Consider the following 13,447-nt stretch of genomic DNA (forward strand, 5'->3'; position numbering starts at 1 on the left):
TGTCTGAATTATGTCAGAGTACTGCTAAGTGTATTTACGAGTCCCATGCTCCTGTCTGGTTCCATGGTGTAACGGTTAGCACTCTGGACTCTGAATCCAGCGATCCGAGTTCGAATCTCGGTGGAACCTTCGTTTAGTCTAAATTTTCTGTAATAAGCGTTTCTCGCCGAGGAAGTAGCAGTGATAGGCTCAGGGATTTAGTTCCTACGTTTGTGTAAATAACGAGACGTCTATGAAACGGCTGAATATTGGTGCGACTATGTGACCTATATAGCACATTAAACGAGTAATGCCTGTAAGAGCAAGCAATTTTAAGATAATTCGAAGATTTATCATTAACCTACGGAGGCTAAGAATCCCATGATTATCAACTAGCTATTACAAGCTGAGCAAATGAATTTCCTTTAAAATAGGTTTAAAACATAGGGAGGTTCTGACCGAGTGGGCATGCTCTGGAGCCTCTTTGCTCGTGAGATTAGAAAAACAGTCCTCTGGGCCGGATTTGAACCAGCGACCAATGGATAACTGTGAATCCTCCACTACAGTCCACCGCTCTACCAACTGAGCTACCAGAGGCTCTGCTTACTTTGTTATTCGTACTGATTGCTTTAGCTCCGTCCCTGTCTTTCGTTTCCACACACAGCTACTCAGCGCGGCCATATAGACGCACAGAAATGCAGCCATCGGCTGCAACTGCAAACATTGCCCAGATTAAGTTTTATAATGCTCGATCGTATCAATTAGGTTAAAAAATGCAAGTAGGAAGTGTCTGAATTATGTCAGAGTACTGCTAAGTGTATTTACGAGTCCCATGCTCCTGTCTGGTTCCATGGTGTAACGGTTAGCACTCTGGACTCTGAATCCAGCGATCCGAGTTCGAATCTCGGTGGAACCTTCGTTTAGTCTAAATTTTCTGTAATAAGCGTTTCTCGCCGAGGAAGTAGCAGTGATAGGCTCAGGGATTTAGTTCCTACGTTTGTGTAAATAACGAGACGTCTATGAAACGGCTGAATATTGGTGCGACTATGTGACCTATATAGCACATTAAACGAGTAATGCCTGTAAGAGCAAGCAATTTTAAGATAATTCGAAGATTTATCATTAACCTACGGAGGCTAAGAATCCCATGATTATCAACTAGCTATTACAAGCTGAGCAAATGAATTTCCTTTAAAATAGGTTTAAAACATAGGGAGGTTCTGACCGAGTGGGCATGCTCTGGAGCCTCTTTGCTCGTGAGATTAGAAAAACAGTCCTCTGGGCCGGATTTGAACCAGCGACCTATGGATAACTGTGAATCCTCCACTACAGTCCACCGCTCTACCAACTGAGCTACCAGAGGCTCTGCTTACTTTGTTATTCGTACTGATTGCTTTAGCTCCGTCCCTGTCTTTCGTTTCCACACACAGCTACTCCGCGCGGCCATATAGACGCACAGAAATGCAGCCATCGGCTGCAACTGCAAACATTGCCCAGATTAAGTTTTATAATGCTCGATCGTATCAATTAGGTTAAAAAATGCAAGTAGGAAGTGTCTGAATTATGTCAGAGTACTGCTAAGTGTATTTACGAGTCCCATGCTCCTGTCTGGTTCCATGGTGTAACGGTTAGCACTCTGGACTCTGAATCCAGCGATCCGAGTTCGAATCTCGGTGGAACCTTCGTTTAGTCTAAATTTTCTGTAATAAGCGTTTCTCGCCGAGGAAGTAGCAGTGATAGGCTCAGGGATTTAGTTCCTACGTTTGTGTAAATAACGAGACGTCTATGAAACGGCTGAATATTGGTGCGACTATGTGACCTATATAGCACATTAAACGAGTAATGCCTGTAAGAGCAAGCAATTTTAAGATAATTCGAAGATTTATCATTAACCTACGGAGGCTAAGAATCCCATGATTATCAACTAGCTATTACAAGCTGAGCAAATGAATTTCCTTTAAAATAGGTTTAAAACATAGGGAGGTTCTGACCGAGTGGGCATGCTCTGGAGCCTCTTTGCTCGTGAGATTAGAAAAACAGTCCTCTGGGCCGGATTTGAACCAGCGACCTATGGATAACTGTGAATCCTCCACTACAGTCCACCGCTCTACCAACTGAGCTACCAGAGGCTCTGCTTACTTTGTTATTCGTACTGATTGCTTTAGCTCCGTCCCTGTCTTTCGTTTCCACACACAGCTACTCAGCGCGGCCATATAGACGCACAGAAATGCAGCCATCGGCTGCAACTGCAAACATTGCCCAGATTAAGTTTTATAATGCTCGATCGTATCAATTAGGTTAAAAAATGCAAGTAGGAAGTGTCTGAATTATGTCAGAGTACTGCTAAGTGTATTTACGAGTCCCATGCTCCTGTCTGGTTCCATGGTGTAACGGTTAGCACTCTGGACTCTGAATCCAGCGATCCGAGTTCGAATCTCGGTGGAACCTTCGTTTAGTCTAAATTTTCTGTAATAAGCGTTTCTCGCCGAGGAAGTAGCAGTGATAGGCTCAGGGATTTAGTTCCTACGTTTGTGTAAATAACGAGACGTCTATGAAACGGCTGAATATTGGTGCGACTATGTGACCTATATAGCACATTAAACGAGTAATGCCTGTAAGAGCAAGCAATTTTAAGATAATTCGAAGATTTATCATTAACCTACGGAGGCTAAGAATCCCATGATTATCAACTAGCTATTACAAGCTGAGCAAATGAATTTCCTTTAAAATAGGTTTAAAACATAGGGAGGTTCTGACCGAGTGGGCATGCTCTGGAGCCTCTTTGCTCGTGAGATTAGAAAAACAGTCCTCTGGGCCGGATTTGAACCAGCGACCTATGGATAACTGTGAATCCTCCACTACAGTCCACCGCTCTACCAACTGAGCTACCAGAGGCTCTGCTTACTTTGTTATTCGTACTGATTGCTTTAGCTCCGTCCCTGTCTTTCGTTTCCACACACAGCTACTCAGCGCGGCCATATAGACGCACAGAAATGCAGCCATCGGCTGCAACTGCAAACATTGCCCAGATTAAGTTTTATAATGCTCGATCGTATCAATTAGGTTAAAAAATGCAAGTAGGAAGTGTCTGAATTATGTCAGAGTACTGCTAAGTGTATTTACGAGTCCCATGCTCCTGTCTGGTTCCATGGTGTAACGGTTAGCACTCTGGACTCTGAATCCAGCGATCCGAGTTCGAATCTCGGTGGAACCTTCGTTTAGTCTAAATTTTCTGTAATAAGCGTTTCTCGCCGAGGAAGTAGCAGTGATAGGCTCAGGGATTTAGTTCCTACGTTTGTGTAAATAACGAGACGTCTATGAAACGGCTGAATATTGGTGCGACTATGTGACCTATATAGCACATTAAACGAGTAATGCCTGTAAGAGCAAGCAATTTTAAGATAATTCGAAGATTTATCATTAACCTACGGAGGCTAAGAATCCCATGATTATCAACTAGCTATTACAAGCTGAGCAAATGAATTTCCTTTAAAATAGGTTTAAAACATAGGGAGGTTCTGACCGAGTGGGCATGCTCTGGAGCCTCTTTGCTCGTGAGATTAGAAAAACAGTCCTCTGGGCCGGATTTGAACCAGCGACCTATGGATAACTGTGAATCCTCCACTACAGTCCACCGCTCTACCAACTGAGCTACCAGAGGCTCTGCTTACTTTGTTATTCGTACTGATTGCTTTAGCTCCGTCCCTGTCTTTCGTTTCCACACACAGCTACTCAGCGCGGCCATATAGACGCACAGAAATGCAGCCATCGGCTGCAACTGCAAACATTGCCCAGATTAAGTTTTATAATGCTCGATCGTATCAATTAGGTTAAAAAATGCAAGTAGGAAGTGTCTGAATTATGTCAGAGTACTGCTAAGTGTATTTACGAGTCCCATGCTCCTGTCTGGTTCCATGGTGTAACGGTTAGCACTCTGGACTCTGAATCCAGCGATCCGAGTTCGAATCTCGGTGGAACCTTCGTTTAGTCTAAATTTTCTGTAATAAGCGTTTCTCGCCGAGGAAGTAGCAGTGATAGGCTCAGGGATTTAGTTCCTACGTTTGTGTAAATAACGAGACGTCTATGAAACGGCTGAATATTGGTGCGACTATGTGACCTATATAGCACATTAAACGAGTAATGCCTGTAAGAGCAAGCAATTTTAAGATAATTCGAAGATTTATCATTAACCTACGGAGGCTAAGAATCCCATGATTATCAACTAGCTATTACAAGCTGAGCAAATGAATTTCCTTTAAAATAGGTTTAAAACATAGGGAGGTTCTGACCGAGTGGGCATGCTCTGGAGCCTCTTTGCTCGTGAGATTAGAAAAACAGTCCTCTGGGCCGGATTTGAACCAGCGACCTATGGATAACTGTGAATCCTCCACTACAGTCCACCGCTCTACCAACTGAGCTACCAGAGGCTCTGCTTACTTTGTTATTCGTACTGATTGCTTTAGCTCCGTCCCTGTCTTTCGTTTCCACACACAGCTACTCAGCGCGGCCATATAGACGCACAGAAATGCAGCCATCGGCTGCAACTGCAAACATTGCCCAGATTAAGTTTTATAATGCTCGATCGTATCAATTAGGTTAAAAAATGCAAGTAGGAAGTGTCTGAATTATGTCAGAGTACTGCTAAGTGTATTTACGAGTCCCATGCTCCTGTCTGGTTCCATGGTGTAACGGTTAGCACTCTGGACTCTGAATCCAGCGATCCGAGTTCGAATCTCGGTGGAACCTTCGTTTAGTCTAAATTTTCTGTAATAAGCGTTTCTCGCCGAGGAAGTAGCAGTGATAGGCTCAGGGATTTAGTTCCTACGTTTGTGTAAATAACGAGACGTCTATGAAACGGCTGAATATTGGTGCGACTATGTGACCTATATAGCACATTAAACGAGTAATGCCTGTAAGAGCAAGCAATTTTAAGATAATTCGAAGATTTATCATTAACCTACGGAGGCTAAGAATCCCATGATTATCAACTAGCTATTACAAGCTGAGCAAATGAATTTCCTTTAAAATAGGTTTAAAACATAGGGAGGTTCTGACCGAGTGGGCATGCTCTGGAGCCTCTTTGCTCGTGAGATTAGAAAAACAGTCCTCTGGGCCGGATTTGAACCAGCGACCTATGGATAACTGTGAATCCTCCACTACAGTCCACCGCTCTACCAACTGAGCTACCAGAGGCTCTGCTTACTTTGTTATTCGTACTGATTGCTTTAGCTCCGTCCCTGTCTTTCGTTTCCACACACAGCTACTCAGCGCGGCCATATAGACGCACAGAAATGCAGCCATCGGCTGCAACTGCAAACATTGCCCAGATTAAGTTTTATAATGCTCGATCGTATCAATTAGGTTAAAAAATGCAAGTAGGAAGTGTCTGAATTATGTCAGAGTACTGCTAAGTGTATTTACGAGTCCCATGCTCCTGTCTGGTTCCATGGTGTAACGGTTAGCACTCTGGACTCTGAATCCAGCGATCCGAGTTCGAATCTCGGTGGAACCTTCGTTTAGTCTAAATTTTCTGTAATAAGCGTTTCTCGCCGAGGAAGTAGCAGTGATAGGCTCAGGGATTTAGTTCCTACGTTTGTGTAAATAACGAGACGTCTATGAAACGGCTGAATATTGGTGCGACTATGTGACCTATATAGCACATTAAACGAGTAATGCCTGTAAGAGCAAGCAATTTTAAGATAATTCGAAGATTTATCATTAACCTACGGAGGCTAAGAATCCCATGATTATCAACTAGCTATTACAAGCTGAGCAAATGAATTTCCTTTAAAATAGGTTTAAAACATAGGGAGGTTCTGACCGAGTGGGCATGCTCTGGAGCCTCTTTGCTCGTGAGATTAGAAAAACAGTCCTCTGGGCCGGATTTGAACCAGCGACCTATGGATAACTGTGAATCCTCCACTACAGTCCACCGCTCTACCAACTGAGCTACCAGAGGCTCTGCTTACTTTGTTATTCGTACTGATTGCTTTAGCTCCGTCCCTGTCTTTCGTTTCCACACACAGCTACTCAGCGCGGCCATATAGACGCACAGAAATGCAGCCATCGGCTGCAACTGCAAACATTGCCCAGATTAAGTTTTATAATGCTCGATCGTATCAATTAGGTTAAAAAATGCAAGTAGGAAGTGTCTGAATTATGTCAGAGTACTGCTAAGTGTATTTACGAGTCCCATGCTCCTGTCTGGTTCCATGGTGTAACGGTTAGCACTCTGGACTCTGAATCCAGCGATCCGAGTTCGAATCTCGGTGGAACCTTCGTTTAGTCTAAATTTTCTGTAATAAGCGTTTCTCGCCGAGGAAGTAGCAGTGATAGGCTCAGGGATTTAGTTCCTACGTTTGTGTAAATAACGAGACGTCTATGAAACGGCTGAATATTGGTGCGACTATGTGACCTATATAGCACATTAAACGAGTAATGCCTGTAAGAGCAAGCAATTTTAAGATAATTCGAAGATTTATCATTAACCTACGGAGGCTAAGAATCCCATGATTATCAACTAGCTATTACAAGCTGAGCAAATGAATTTCCTTTAAAATAGGTTTAAAACATAGGGAGGTTCTGACCGAGTGGGCATGCTCTGGAGCCTCTTTGCTCGTGAGATTAGAAAAACAGTCCTCTGGGCCGGATTTGAACCAGCGACCTATGGATAACTGTGAATCCTCCACTACAGTCCACCGCTCTACCAACTGAGCTACCAGAGGCTCTGCTTACTTTGTTATTCGTACTGATTGCTTTAGCTCCGTCCCTGTCTTTCGTTTCCACACACAGCTACTCAGCGCGGCCATATAGACGCACAGAAATGCAGCCATCGGCTGCAACTGCAAACATTGCCCAGATTAAGTTTTATAATGCTCGATCGTATCAATTAGGTTAAAAAATGCAAGTAGGAAGTGTCTGAATTATGTCAGAGTACTGCTAAGTGTATTTACGAGTCCCATGCTCCTGTCTGGTTCCATGGTGTAACGGTTAGCACTCTGGACTCTGAATCCAGCGATCCGAGTTCGAATCTCGGTGGAACCTTCGTTTAGTCTAAATTTTCTGTAATAAGCGTTTCTCGCCGAGGAAGTAGCAGTGATAGGCTCAGGGATTTAGTTCCTACGTTTGTGTAAATAACGAGACGTCTATGAAACGGCTGAATATTGGTGCGACTATGTGACCTATATAGCACATTAAACGAGTAATGCCTGTAAGAGCAAGCAATTTTAAGATAATTCGAAGATTTATCATTAACCTACGGAGGCTAAGAATCCCATGATTATCAACTAGCTATTACAAGCTGAGCAAATGAATTTCCTTTAAAATAGGTTTAAAACATAGGGAGGTTCTGACCGAGTGGGCATGCTCTGGAGCCTCTTTGCTCGTGAGATTAGAAAAACAGTCCTCTGGGCCGGATTTGAACCAGCGACCTATGGATAACTGTGAATCCTCCACTACAGTCCACCGCTCTACCAACTGGGCTACCAGAGGCTCTGCTTACTTTGTTATTCGTACTGATTGCTTTAGCTCCGTCCCTGTCTTTCGTTTCCACACACAGCTACTCAGCGCGGCCATATAGACGCACAGAAATGCAGCCATCGGCTGCAACTGCAAACATTGCCCAGATTAAGTTTTATAATGCTCGATCGTATCAATTAGGTTAAAAAATGCAAGTAGGAAGTGTCTGAATTATGTCAGAGTACTGCTAAGTGTATTTACGAGTCCCATGCTCCTGTCTGGTTCCATGGTGTAACGGTTAGCACTCTGGACTCTGAATCCAGCGATCCGAGTTCGAATCTCGGTGGAACCTTCGTTTAGTCTAAATTTTCTGTAATAAGCGTTTCTCGCCGAGGAAGTAGCAGTGATAGGCTCAGGGATTTAGTTCCTACGTTTGTGTAAATAACGAGACGTCTATGAAACGGCTGAATATTGGTGCGACTATGTGACCTATATAGCACATTAAACGAGTAATGCCTGTAAGAGCAAGCAATTTTAAGATAATTCGAAGATTTATCATTAACCTACGGAGGCTAAGAATCCCATGATTATCAACTAGCTATTACAAGCTGAGCAAATGAATTTCCTTTAAAATAGGTTTAAAACATAGGGAGGTTCTGACCGAGTGGGCATGCTCTGGAGCCTCTTTGCTCGTGAGATTAGAAAAACAGTCCTCTGGGCCGGATTTGAACCAGCGACCTATGGATAACTGTGAATCCTCCACTACAGTCCACCGCTCTACCAACTGAGCTACCAGAGGCTCTGCTTACTTTGTTATTCGTACTGATTGCTTTAGCTCCGTCCCTGTCTTTCGTTTCCACACACAGCTACTCAGCGCGGCCATATAGACGCACAGAAATGCAGCCATCGGCTGCAACTGCAAACATTGCCCAGATTAAGTTTTATAATGCTCGATCGTATCAATTAGGTTAAAAAATGCAAGTAGGAAGTGTCTGAATTATGTCAGAGTACTGCTAAGTGTATTTACGAGTCCCATGCTCCTGTCTGGTTCCATGGTGTAACGGTTAGCACTCTGGACTCTGAATCCAGCGATCCGAGTTCGAATCTCGGTGGAACCTTCGTTTAGTCTAAATTTTCTGTAATAAGCGTTTCTCGCCGAGGAAGTAGCAGTGATAGGTTCAGGGATTTAGTTCCTACGTTTGTGTAAATAACGAGACGTCTATGAAACGGCTGAATATTGGTGCGACTATGTGACCTATATAGCACATTAAACGAGTAATGCCTGTAAGAGCAAGCAATTTTAAGATAATTCGAAGATTTATCATTAACCTACGGAGGCTAAGAATCCCATGATTATCAACTAGCTATTACAAGCTGAGCAAATGAATTTCCTTTAAAATAGGTTTAAAACATAGGGAGGTTCTGACCGAGTGGGCATGCTCTGGAGCCTCTTTGCTCGTGAGATTAGAAAAACAGTCCTCTGGGCCGGATTTGAACCAGCGACCTATGGATAACTGTGAATCCTCCACTACAGTCCACCGCTCTACCAACTGAGCTACCAGAGGCTCTGCTTACTTTGTTATTCGTACTGATTGCTTTAGCTCCGTCCCTGTCTTTCGTTTCCACACACAGCTACTCAGCGCGGCCATATAGACGCACAGAAATGCAGCCATCGGCTGCAACTGCAAACATTGCCCAGATTAAGTTTTATAATGCTCGATCGTATCAATTAGGTTAAAAAATGCAAGTAGGAAGTGTCTGAATTATGTCAGAGTACTGCTAAGTGTATTTACGAGTCCCATGCTCCTGTCTGGTTCCATGGTGTAACGGTTAGCACTCTGGACTCTGAATCCAGCGATCCGAGTTCGAATCTCGGTGGAACCTTCGTTTAGTCTAAATTTTCTGTAATAAGCGTTTCTCGCCGAGGAAGTAGCAGTGATAGGCTCAGGGATTTAGTTCCTACGTTTGTGTAAATAACGAGACGTCTATGAAACGGCTGAATATTGGTGCGACTATGTGACCTATATAGCACATTAAACGAGTAATGCCTGTAAGAGCAAGCAATTTTAAGATAATTCGAAGATTTATCATTAACCTACGGAGGCTAAGAATCCCATGATTATCAACTAGCTATTACAAGCTGAGCAAATGAATTTCCTTTAAAATAGGTTTAAAACATAGGGAGGTTCTGACCGAGTGGGCATGCTCTGGAGCCTCTTTGCTCGTGAGATTAGAAAAACAGTCCTCTGGGCCGGATTTGAACCAGCGACCTATGGATAACTGTGAATCCTCCACTACAGTCCACCGCTCTACCAACTGAGCTACCAGAGGCTCTGCTTACTTTGTTATTCGTACTGATTGCTTTAGCTCCGTCCCTGTCTTTCGTTTCCACACACAGCTACTCAGCGCGGCCATATAGACGCACAGAAATGCAGCCATCGGCTGCAACTGCAAACATTGCCCAGATTAAGTTTTATAATGCTCGATCGTATCAATTAGGTTAAAAAATGCAAGTAGGAAGTGTCTGAATTATGTCAGAGTACTGCTAAGTGTATTTACGAGTCCCATGCTCCTGTCTGGTTCCATGGTGTAACGGTTAGCACTCTGGACTCTGAATCCAGCGATCCGAGTTCGAATCTCGGTGGAACCTTCGTTTAGTCTAAATTTTCTGTAATAAGCGTTTCTCGCCGAGGAAGTAGCAGTGATAGGCTCAGGGATTTAGTTCCTACGTTTGTGTAAATAACGAGACGTCTATGAAACGGCTGAATATTGGTGCGACTATGTGACCTATATAGCACATTAAACGAGTAATGCCTGTAAGAGCAAGCAATTTTAAGATAATTCGAAGATTTATCATTAACCTACGGAGGCTAAGAATCCCATGATTATCAACTAGCTATTACAAGCTGAGCAAATGAATTTCCTTTAAAATAGGTTTAAAACATAGGGAGGTTCTGACCGAGTGGGCATGCTCTGGAGCCTCTTTGCTCGTGAGATTAGAAAAACAGTCCTCTGGGCCGGATTTGAACCAGCGACCTATGGATAACTGTGAATCCTCCACTACAGTCCACCGCTCTACCAACTGAGCTACCAGAGGCTCTGCTTACTTTGTTATTCGTACTGATTGCTTTAGCTCCGTCCCTGTCTTTCGTTTCCACACACAGCTACTCAGCGCGGCCATATAGACGCACAGAAATGCAGCCATCGGCTGCAACTGCAAACATTGCCCAGATTAAGTTTTATAATGCTCGATCGTATCAATTAGGTTAAAAAATGCAAGTAGGAAGTGTCTGAATTATGTCAGAGTACAGCTAAGTGTATTTACGAGTCCCATGCTCCTGTCTGGTTCCATGGTGTAACGGTTAGCACTCTGGACTCTGAATCCAGCGATCCGAGTTCGAATCTCGGTGGAACCTTCGTTTAGTCTAAATTTTCTGTAATAAGCGTTTCTCGCCGAGGAAGTAGCAGTGATAGGCTCAGGGATTTAGTTCCTACGTTTGTGTAAATAACGAGACGTCTATGAAACGGCTGAATATTGGTGCGACTATGTGACCTATATAGCACATTAAACGAGTAATGCCTGTAAGAGCAAGCAATTTTAAGATAATTCGAAGATTTATCATTAACCTACGGAGGCTAAGAATCCCATGATTATCAACTAGCTATTACAAGCTGAGCAAATGAATTTCCTTTAAAATAGGTTTAAAACATAGGGAGGTTCTGACCGAGTGGGCATGCTCTGGAGCCTCTTTGCTCGTGAGATTAGAAAAACAGTCCTCTGGGCCGGATTTGAACCAGCGACCTATGGATAACTGTGAATCCTCCACTACAGTCCACCGCTCTACCAACTGAGCTACCAGAGGCTCTGCTTACTTTGTTATTCGTACTGATTGCTTTAGCTCCGTCCCTGTCTTTCGTTTCCACACACAGCTACTCAGCGCGGCCATATAGACGCACAGAAATGCAGCCATCGGCTGCAACTGCAAACATTGCCCAGATTAAGTTTTATAATGCTCGATCGTATCAATTAGGTTAAAAAATGCAAGTAGGAAGTGTCTGAATTATGTCAGAGTACTGCTAAGTGTATTTACGAGTCCCATGCTCCTGTCTGGTTCCATGGTGTAACGGTTAGCACTCTGGACTCTGAATCCAGCGATCCGAGTTCGAATCTCGGTGGAACCTTCGTTTAGTCTAAATTTTCTGTAATAAGCGTTTCTCGCCGAGGAAGTAGCAGTGATAGGCTCAGGGATTTAGTTCCTACGTTTGTGTAAATAACGAGACGTCTATGAAACGGCTGAATATTGGTGCGACTATGTGACCTATATAGCACATTAAACGAGTAATGCCTGTAAGAGCAAGCAATTTTAAGATAATTCGAAGATTTATCATTAACCTACGGAGGCTAAGAATCCCATGATTATCAACTAGCTATTACAAGCTGAGCAAATGAATTTCCTTTAAAATAGGTTTAAAACATAGGGAGGTTCTGACCGAGTGGGCATGCTCTGGAGCCTCTTTGCTCGTGAGATTAGAAAAACAGTCCTCTGGGCCGGATTTGAACCAGCGACCTATGGATAACTGTGAATCCTCCACTACAGTCCACCGCTCTACCAACTGAGCTACCAGAGGCTCTGCTTACTTTGTTATTCGTACTGATTGCTTTAGCTCCGTCCCTGTCTTTCGTTTCCACACACAGCTACTCAGCGCGGCCATATAGACGCACAGAAATGCAGCCATCGGCTGCAACTGCAAACATTGCCCAGATTAAGTTTTATAATGCTCGATCGTATCAATTAGGTTAAAAAATGCAAGTAGGAAGTGTCTGAATTATGTCAGAGTACTGCTAAGTGTATTTACGAGTCCCATGCTCCTGTCTGGTTCCATGGTGTAACGGTTAGCACTCTGGACTCTGAATCCAGCGATCCGAGTTCGAATCTCGGTGGAACCTTCGTTTAGTCTAAATTTTCTGTAATAAGCGTTTCTCGCCGAGGAAGTAGCAGTGATAGGCTCAGGGATTTAGTTCCTACGTTTGTGTAAATAACGAGACGTCTATGAAACGGCTGAATATTGGTGCGACTATGTGACCTATATAGCACATTAAACGAGTAATGCCTGTAAGAGCAAGCAATTTTAAGATAATTCGAAGATTTATCATTAACCTACGGAGGCTAAGAATCCCATGATTATCAACTAGCTATTACAAGCTGAGCAAATGAATTTCCTTTAAAATAGGTTTAAAACATAGGGAGGTTCTGACCGAGTGGGCATGCTCTGGAGCCTCTTTGCTCGTGAGATTAGAAAAACAGTCCTCTGGGCCGGATTTGAACCAGCGACCTATGGATAACTGTGAATCCTCCACTACAGTCCACCGCTCTACCAACTGAGCTACCAGAGGCTCTGCTTACTTTGTTATTCGTACTGATTGCTTTAGCTCCGTCCCTGTCTTTCGTTTCCACACACAGCTACTCAGCGCGGCCATATAGACGCACAGAAATGCAGCCATCGGCTGCAACTGCAAACATTGCCCAGATTAAGTTTTATAATGCTCGATCGTATCAATTAGGTTAAAAAATGCAAGTAGGAAGTGTCTGAATTATGTCAGAGTACTGCTAAGTGTATTTACGAGTCCCATGCTCCTGTCTGGTTCCATGGTGTAACGGTTAGCACTCTGGACTCTGAATCCAGCGATCCGAGTTCGAATCTCGGTGGAACCTTCGTTTAGTCTAAATTTTCTGTAATAAGCGTTTCTCGCCGAGGAAGTAGCAGTGATAGGCTCAGGGATTTAGTTCCTACGTTTGTGTAAATAACGAGACGTCTATGAAACGGCTGAATATTGGTGCGACTATGTGACCTATATAGCACATTAAACGAGTAATGCCTGTAAGAGCAAGCAATTTTAAGATAATTCGAAGATTTATCATTAACCTACGGAGGCTAAGAATCCCATGATTATCAACTAGCTATTACAAGCTGAGCAAATGAATTTCCTTTAAAATAGGTTTAAAACATA

General features: G+C 43.4%; 35 non-coding genes across 35 annotated transcripts; 18 read left to right on the plus strand and 17 right to left on the minus strand.

Annotated features, from left to right (window-relative positions):
• The first annotated feature begins 57 nt into the window (after positions 1–57).
• Positions 58–129, plus strand: Trnaq-cug (transfer RNA glutamine (anticodon CUG)). The gene has a single exon. It is a non-coding gene; the product is annotated as a tRNA-Gln (tRNA).
• A 358-nt stretch (positions 130–487) lies between these two features.
• Positions 488–576, minus strand: Trnay-gua (transfer RNA tyrosine (anticodon GUA)). The gene is given in 2 exon segments: positions 488–523; positions 540–576. It is a non-coding gene; the product is annotated as a tRNA-Tyr (tRNA).
• A 247-nt stretch (positions 577–823) lies between these two features.
• On the plus strand, positions 824–895 carry Trnaq-cug (transfer RNA glutamine (anticodon CUG)). Its single transcript has one exon. It is a non-coding gene; the product is annotated as a tRNA-Gln (tRNA).
• A 358-nt stretch (positions 896–1,253) lies between these two features.
• Positions 1,254–1,342, minus strand: Trnay-gua (transfer RNA tyrosine (anticodon GUA)). Its single transcript is given in 2 exon segments — positions 1,254–1,289; positions 1,306–1,342. It is a non-coding gene; the product is annotated as a tRNA-Tyr (tRNA).
• A 247-nt stretch (positions 1,343–1,589) lies between these two features.
• On the plus strand, positions 1,590–1,661 carry Trnaq-cug (transfer RNA glutamine (anticodon CUG)). Its single transcript has one exon. It is a non-coding gene; the product is annotated as a tRNA-Gln (tRNA).
• Positions 1,662–2,019: 358 nt separating this feature from the next.
• Trnay-gua (transfer RNA tyrosine (anticodon GUA)) lies at positions 2,020–2,108 on the minus strand. The gene is given in 2 exon segments: positions 2,020–2,055; positions 2,072–2,108. It is a non-coding gene; the product is annotated as a tRNA-Tyr (tRNA).
• Positions 2,109–2,355: 247 nt separating this feature from the next.
• Trnaq-cug (transfer RNA glutamine (anticodon CUG)) lies at positions 2,356–2,427 on the plus strand. The gene has a single exon. It is a non-coding gene; the product is annotated as a tRNA-Gln (tRNA).
• A 358-nt stretch (positions 2,428–2,785) lies between these two features.
• On the minus strand, positions 2,786–2,874 carry Trnay-gua (transfer RNA tyrosine (anticodon GUA)). The gene is given in 2 exon segments: positions 2,786–2,821; positions 2,838–2,874. It is a non-coding gene; the product is annotated as a tRNA-Tyr (tRNA).
• A 247-nt stretch (positions 2,875–3,121) lies between these two features.
• On the plus strand, positions 3,122–3,193 carry Trnaq-cug (transfer RNA glutamine (anticodon CUG)). Its single transcript has one exon. It is a non-coding gene; the product is annotated as a tRNA-Gln (tRNA).
• Positions 3,194–3,551: 358 nt separating this feature from the next.
• On the minus strand, positions 3,552–3,640 carry Trnay-gua (transfer RNA tyrosine (anticodon GUA)). Its single transcript is given in 2 exon segments — positions 3,552–3,587; positions 3,604–3,640. It is a non-coding gene; the product is annotated as a tRNA-Tyr (tRNA).
• A 247-nt stretch (positions 3,641–3,887) lies between these two features.
• Trnaq-cug (transfer RNA glutamine (anticodon CUG)) lies at positions 3,888–3,959 on the plus strand. The gene has a single exon. It is a non-coding gene; the product is annotated as a tRNA-Gln (tRNA).
• A 358-nt stretch (positions 3,960–4,317) lies between these two features.
• On the minus strand, positions 4,318–4,406 carry Trnay-gua (transfer RNA tyrosine (anticodon GUA)). The gene is given in 2 exon segments: positions 4,318–4,353; positions 4,370–4,406. It is a non-coding gene; the product is annotated as a tRNA-Tyr (tRNA).
• Positions 4,407–4,653: 247 nt separating this feature from the next.
• Trnaq-cug (transfer RNA glutamine (anticodon CUG)) lies at positions 4,654–4,725 on the plus strand. The gene has a single exon. It is a non-coding gene; the product is annotated as a tRNA-Gln (tRNA).
• A 358-nt stretch (positions 4,726–5,083) lies between these two features.
• Positions 5,084–5,172, minus strand: Trnay-gua (transfer RNA tyrosine (anticodon GUA)). The gene is given in 2 exon segments: positions 5,084–5,119; positions 5,136–5,172. It is a non-coding gene; the product is annotated as a tRNA-Tyr (tRNA).
• A 247-nt stretch (positions 5,173–5,419) lies between these two features.
• On the plus strand, positions 5,420–5,491 carry Trnaq-cug (transfer RNA glutamine (anticodon CUG)). Its single transcript has one exon. It is a non-coding gene; the product is annotated as a tRNA-Gln (tRNA).
• A 358-nt stretch (positions 5,492–5,849) lies between these two features.
• On the minus strand, positions 5,850–5,938 carry Trnay-gua (transfer RNA tyrosine (anticodon GUA)). The gene is given in 2 exon segments: positions 5,850–5,885; positions 5,902–5,938. It is a non-coding gene; the product is annotated as a tRNA-Tyr (tRNA).
• Positions 5,939–6,185: 247 nt separating this feature from the next.
• On the plus strand, positions 6,186–6,257 carry Trnaq-cug (transfer RNA glutamine (anticodon CUG)). Its single transcript has one exon. It is a non-coding gene; the product is annotated as a tRNA-Gln (tRNA).
• Positions 6,258–6,615: 358 nt separating this feature from the next.
• Positions 6,616–6,704, minus strand: Trnay-gua (transfer RNA tyrosine (anticodon GUA)). The gene is given in 2 exon segments: positions 6,616–6,651; positions 6,668–6,704. It is a non-coding gene; the product is annotated as a tRNA-Tyr (tRNA).
• Positions 6,705–6,951: 247 nt separating this feature from the next.
• Positions 6,952–7,023, plus strand: Trnaq-cug (transfer RNA glutamine (anticodon CUG)). The gene has a single exon. It is a non-coding gene; the product is annotated as a tRNA-Gln (tRNA).
• A 358-nt stretch (positions 7,024–7,381) lies between these two features.
• On the minus strand, positions 7,382–7,470 carry Trnay-gua (transfer RNA tyrosine (anticodon GUA)). The gene is given in 2 exon segments: positions 7,382–7,417; positions 7,434–7,470. It is a non-coding gene; the product is annotated as a tRNA-Tyr (tRNA).
• Positions 7,471–7,717: 247 nt separating this feature from the next.
• Positions 7,718–7,789, plus strand: Trnaq-cug (transfer RNA glutamine (anticodon CUG)). Its single transcript has one exon. It is a non-coding gene; the product is annotated as a tRNA-Gln (tRNA).
• Positions 7,790–8,147: 358 nt separating this feature from the next.
• Positions 8,148–8,236, minus strand: Trnay-gua (transfer RNA tyrosine (anticodon GUA)). The gene is given in 2 exon segments: positions 8,148–8,183; positions 8,200–8,236. It is a non-coding gene; the product is annotated as a tRNA-Tyr (tRNA).
• Positions 8,237–8,483: 247 nt separating this feature from the next.
• Trnaq-cug (transfer RNA glutamine (anticodon CUG)) lies at positions 8,484–8,555 on the plus strand. Its single transcript has one exon. It is a non-coding gene; the product is annotated as a tRNA-Gln (tRNA).
• A 358-nt stretch (positions 8,556–8,913) lies between these two features.
• Trnay-gua (transfer RNA tyrosine (anticodon GUA)) lies at positions 8,914–9,002 on the minus strand. Its single transcript is given in 2 exon segments — positions 8,914–8,949; positions 8,966–9,002. It is a non-coding gene; the product is annotated as a tRNA-Tyr (tRNA).
• Positions 9,003–9,249: 247 nt separating this feature from the next.
• Trnaq-cug (transfer RNA glutamine (anticodon CUG)) lies at positions 9,250–9,321 on the plus strand. The gene has a single exon. It is a non-coding gene; the product is annotated as a tRNA-Gln (tRNA).
• A 358-nt stretch (positions 9,322–9,679) lies between these two features.
• On the minus strand, positions 9,680–9,768 carry Trnay-gua (transfer RNA tyrosine (anticodon GUA)). Its single transcript is given in 2 exon segments — positions 9,680–9,715; positions 9,732–9,768. It is a non-coding gene; the product is annotated as a tRNA-Tyr (tRNA).
• A 247-nt stretch (positions 9,769–10,015) lies between these two features.
• Positions 10,016–10,087, plus strand: Trnaq-cug (transfer RNA glutamine (anticodon CUG)). The gene has a single exon. It is a non-coding gene; the product is annotated as a tRNA-Gln (tRNA).
• A 358-nt stretch (positions 10,088–10,445) lies between these two features.
• Trnay-gua (transfer RNA tyrosine (anticodon GUA)) lies at positions 10,446–10,534 on the minus strand. Its single transcript is given in 2 exon segments — positions 10,446–10,481; positions 10,498–10,534. It is a non-coding gene; the product is annotated as a tRNA-Tyr (tRNA).
• Positions 10,535–10,781: 247 nt separating this feature from the next.
• On the plus strand, positions 10,782–10,853 carry Trnaq-cug (transfer RNA glutamine (anticodon CUG)). The gene has a single exon. It is a non-coding gene; the product is annotated as a tRNA-Gln (tRNA).
• A 358-nt stretch (positions 10,854–11,211) lies between these two features.
• Trnay-gua (transfer RNA tyrosine (anticodon GUA)) lies at positions 11,212–11,300 on the minus strand. The gene is given in 2 exon segments: positions 11,212–11,247; positions 11,264–11,300. It is a non-coding gene; the product is annotated as a tRNA-Tyr (tRNA).
• Positions 11,301–11,547: 247 nt separating this feature from the next.
• Positions 11,548–11,619, plus strand: Trnaq-cug (transfer RNA glutamine (anticodon CUG)). Its single transcript has one exon. It is a non-coding gene; the product is annotated as a tRNA-Gln (tRNA).
• A 358-nt stretch (positions 11,620–11,977) lies between these two features.
• On the minus strand, positions 11,978–12,066 carry Trnay-gua (transfer RNA tyrosine (anticodon GUA)). Its single transcript is given in 2 exon segments — positions 11,978–12,013; positions 12,030–12,066. It is a non-coding gene; the product is annotated as a tRNA-Tyr (tRNA).
• Positions 12,067–12,313: 247 nt separating this feature from the next.
• Trnaq-cug (transfer RNA glutamine (anticodon CUG)) lies at positions 12,314–12,385 on the plus strand. Its single transcript has one exon. It is a non-coding gene; the product is annotated as a tRNA-Gln (tRNA).
• Positions 12,386–12,743: 358 nt separating this feature from the next.
• Positions 12,744–12,832, minus strand: Trnay-gua (transfer RNA tyrosine (anticodon GUA)). The gene is given in 2 exon segments: positions 12,744–12,779; positions 12,796–12,832. It is a non-coding gene; the product is annotated as a tRNA-Tyr (tRNA).
• Positions 12,833–13,079: 247 nt separating this feature from the next.
• Trnaq-cug (transfer RNA glutamine (anticodon CUG)) lies at positions 13,080–13,151 on the plus strand. Its single transcript has one exon. It is a non-coding gene; the product is annotated as a tRNA-Gln (tRNA).
• The last annotated feature ends 296 nt before the right edge of the window (positions 13,152–13,447 follow it).

Source organism: Schistocerca cancellata, unplaced genomic scaffold, assembly GCF_023864275.1.
Source record: "Schistocerca cancellata isolate TAMUIC-IGC-003103 unplaced genomic scaffold, iqSchCanc2.1 HiC_scaffold_629, whole genome shotgun sequence".
Classification (NCBI taxonomy): Eukaryota; Metazoa; Arthropoda; class Insecta; order Orthoptera; family Acrididae; genus Schistocerca; species Schistocerca cancellata.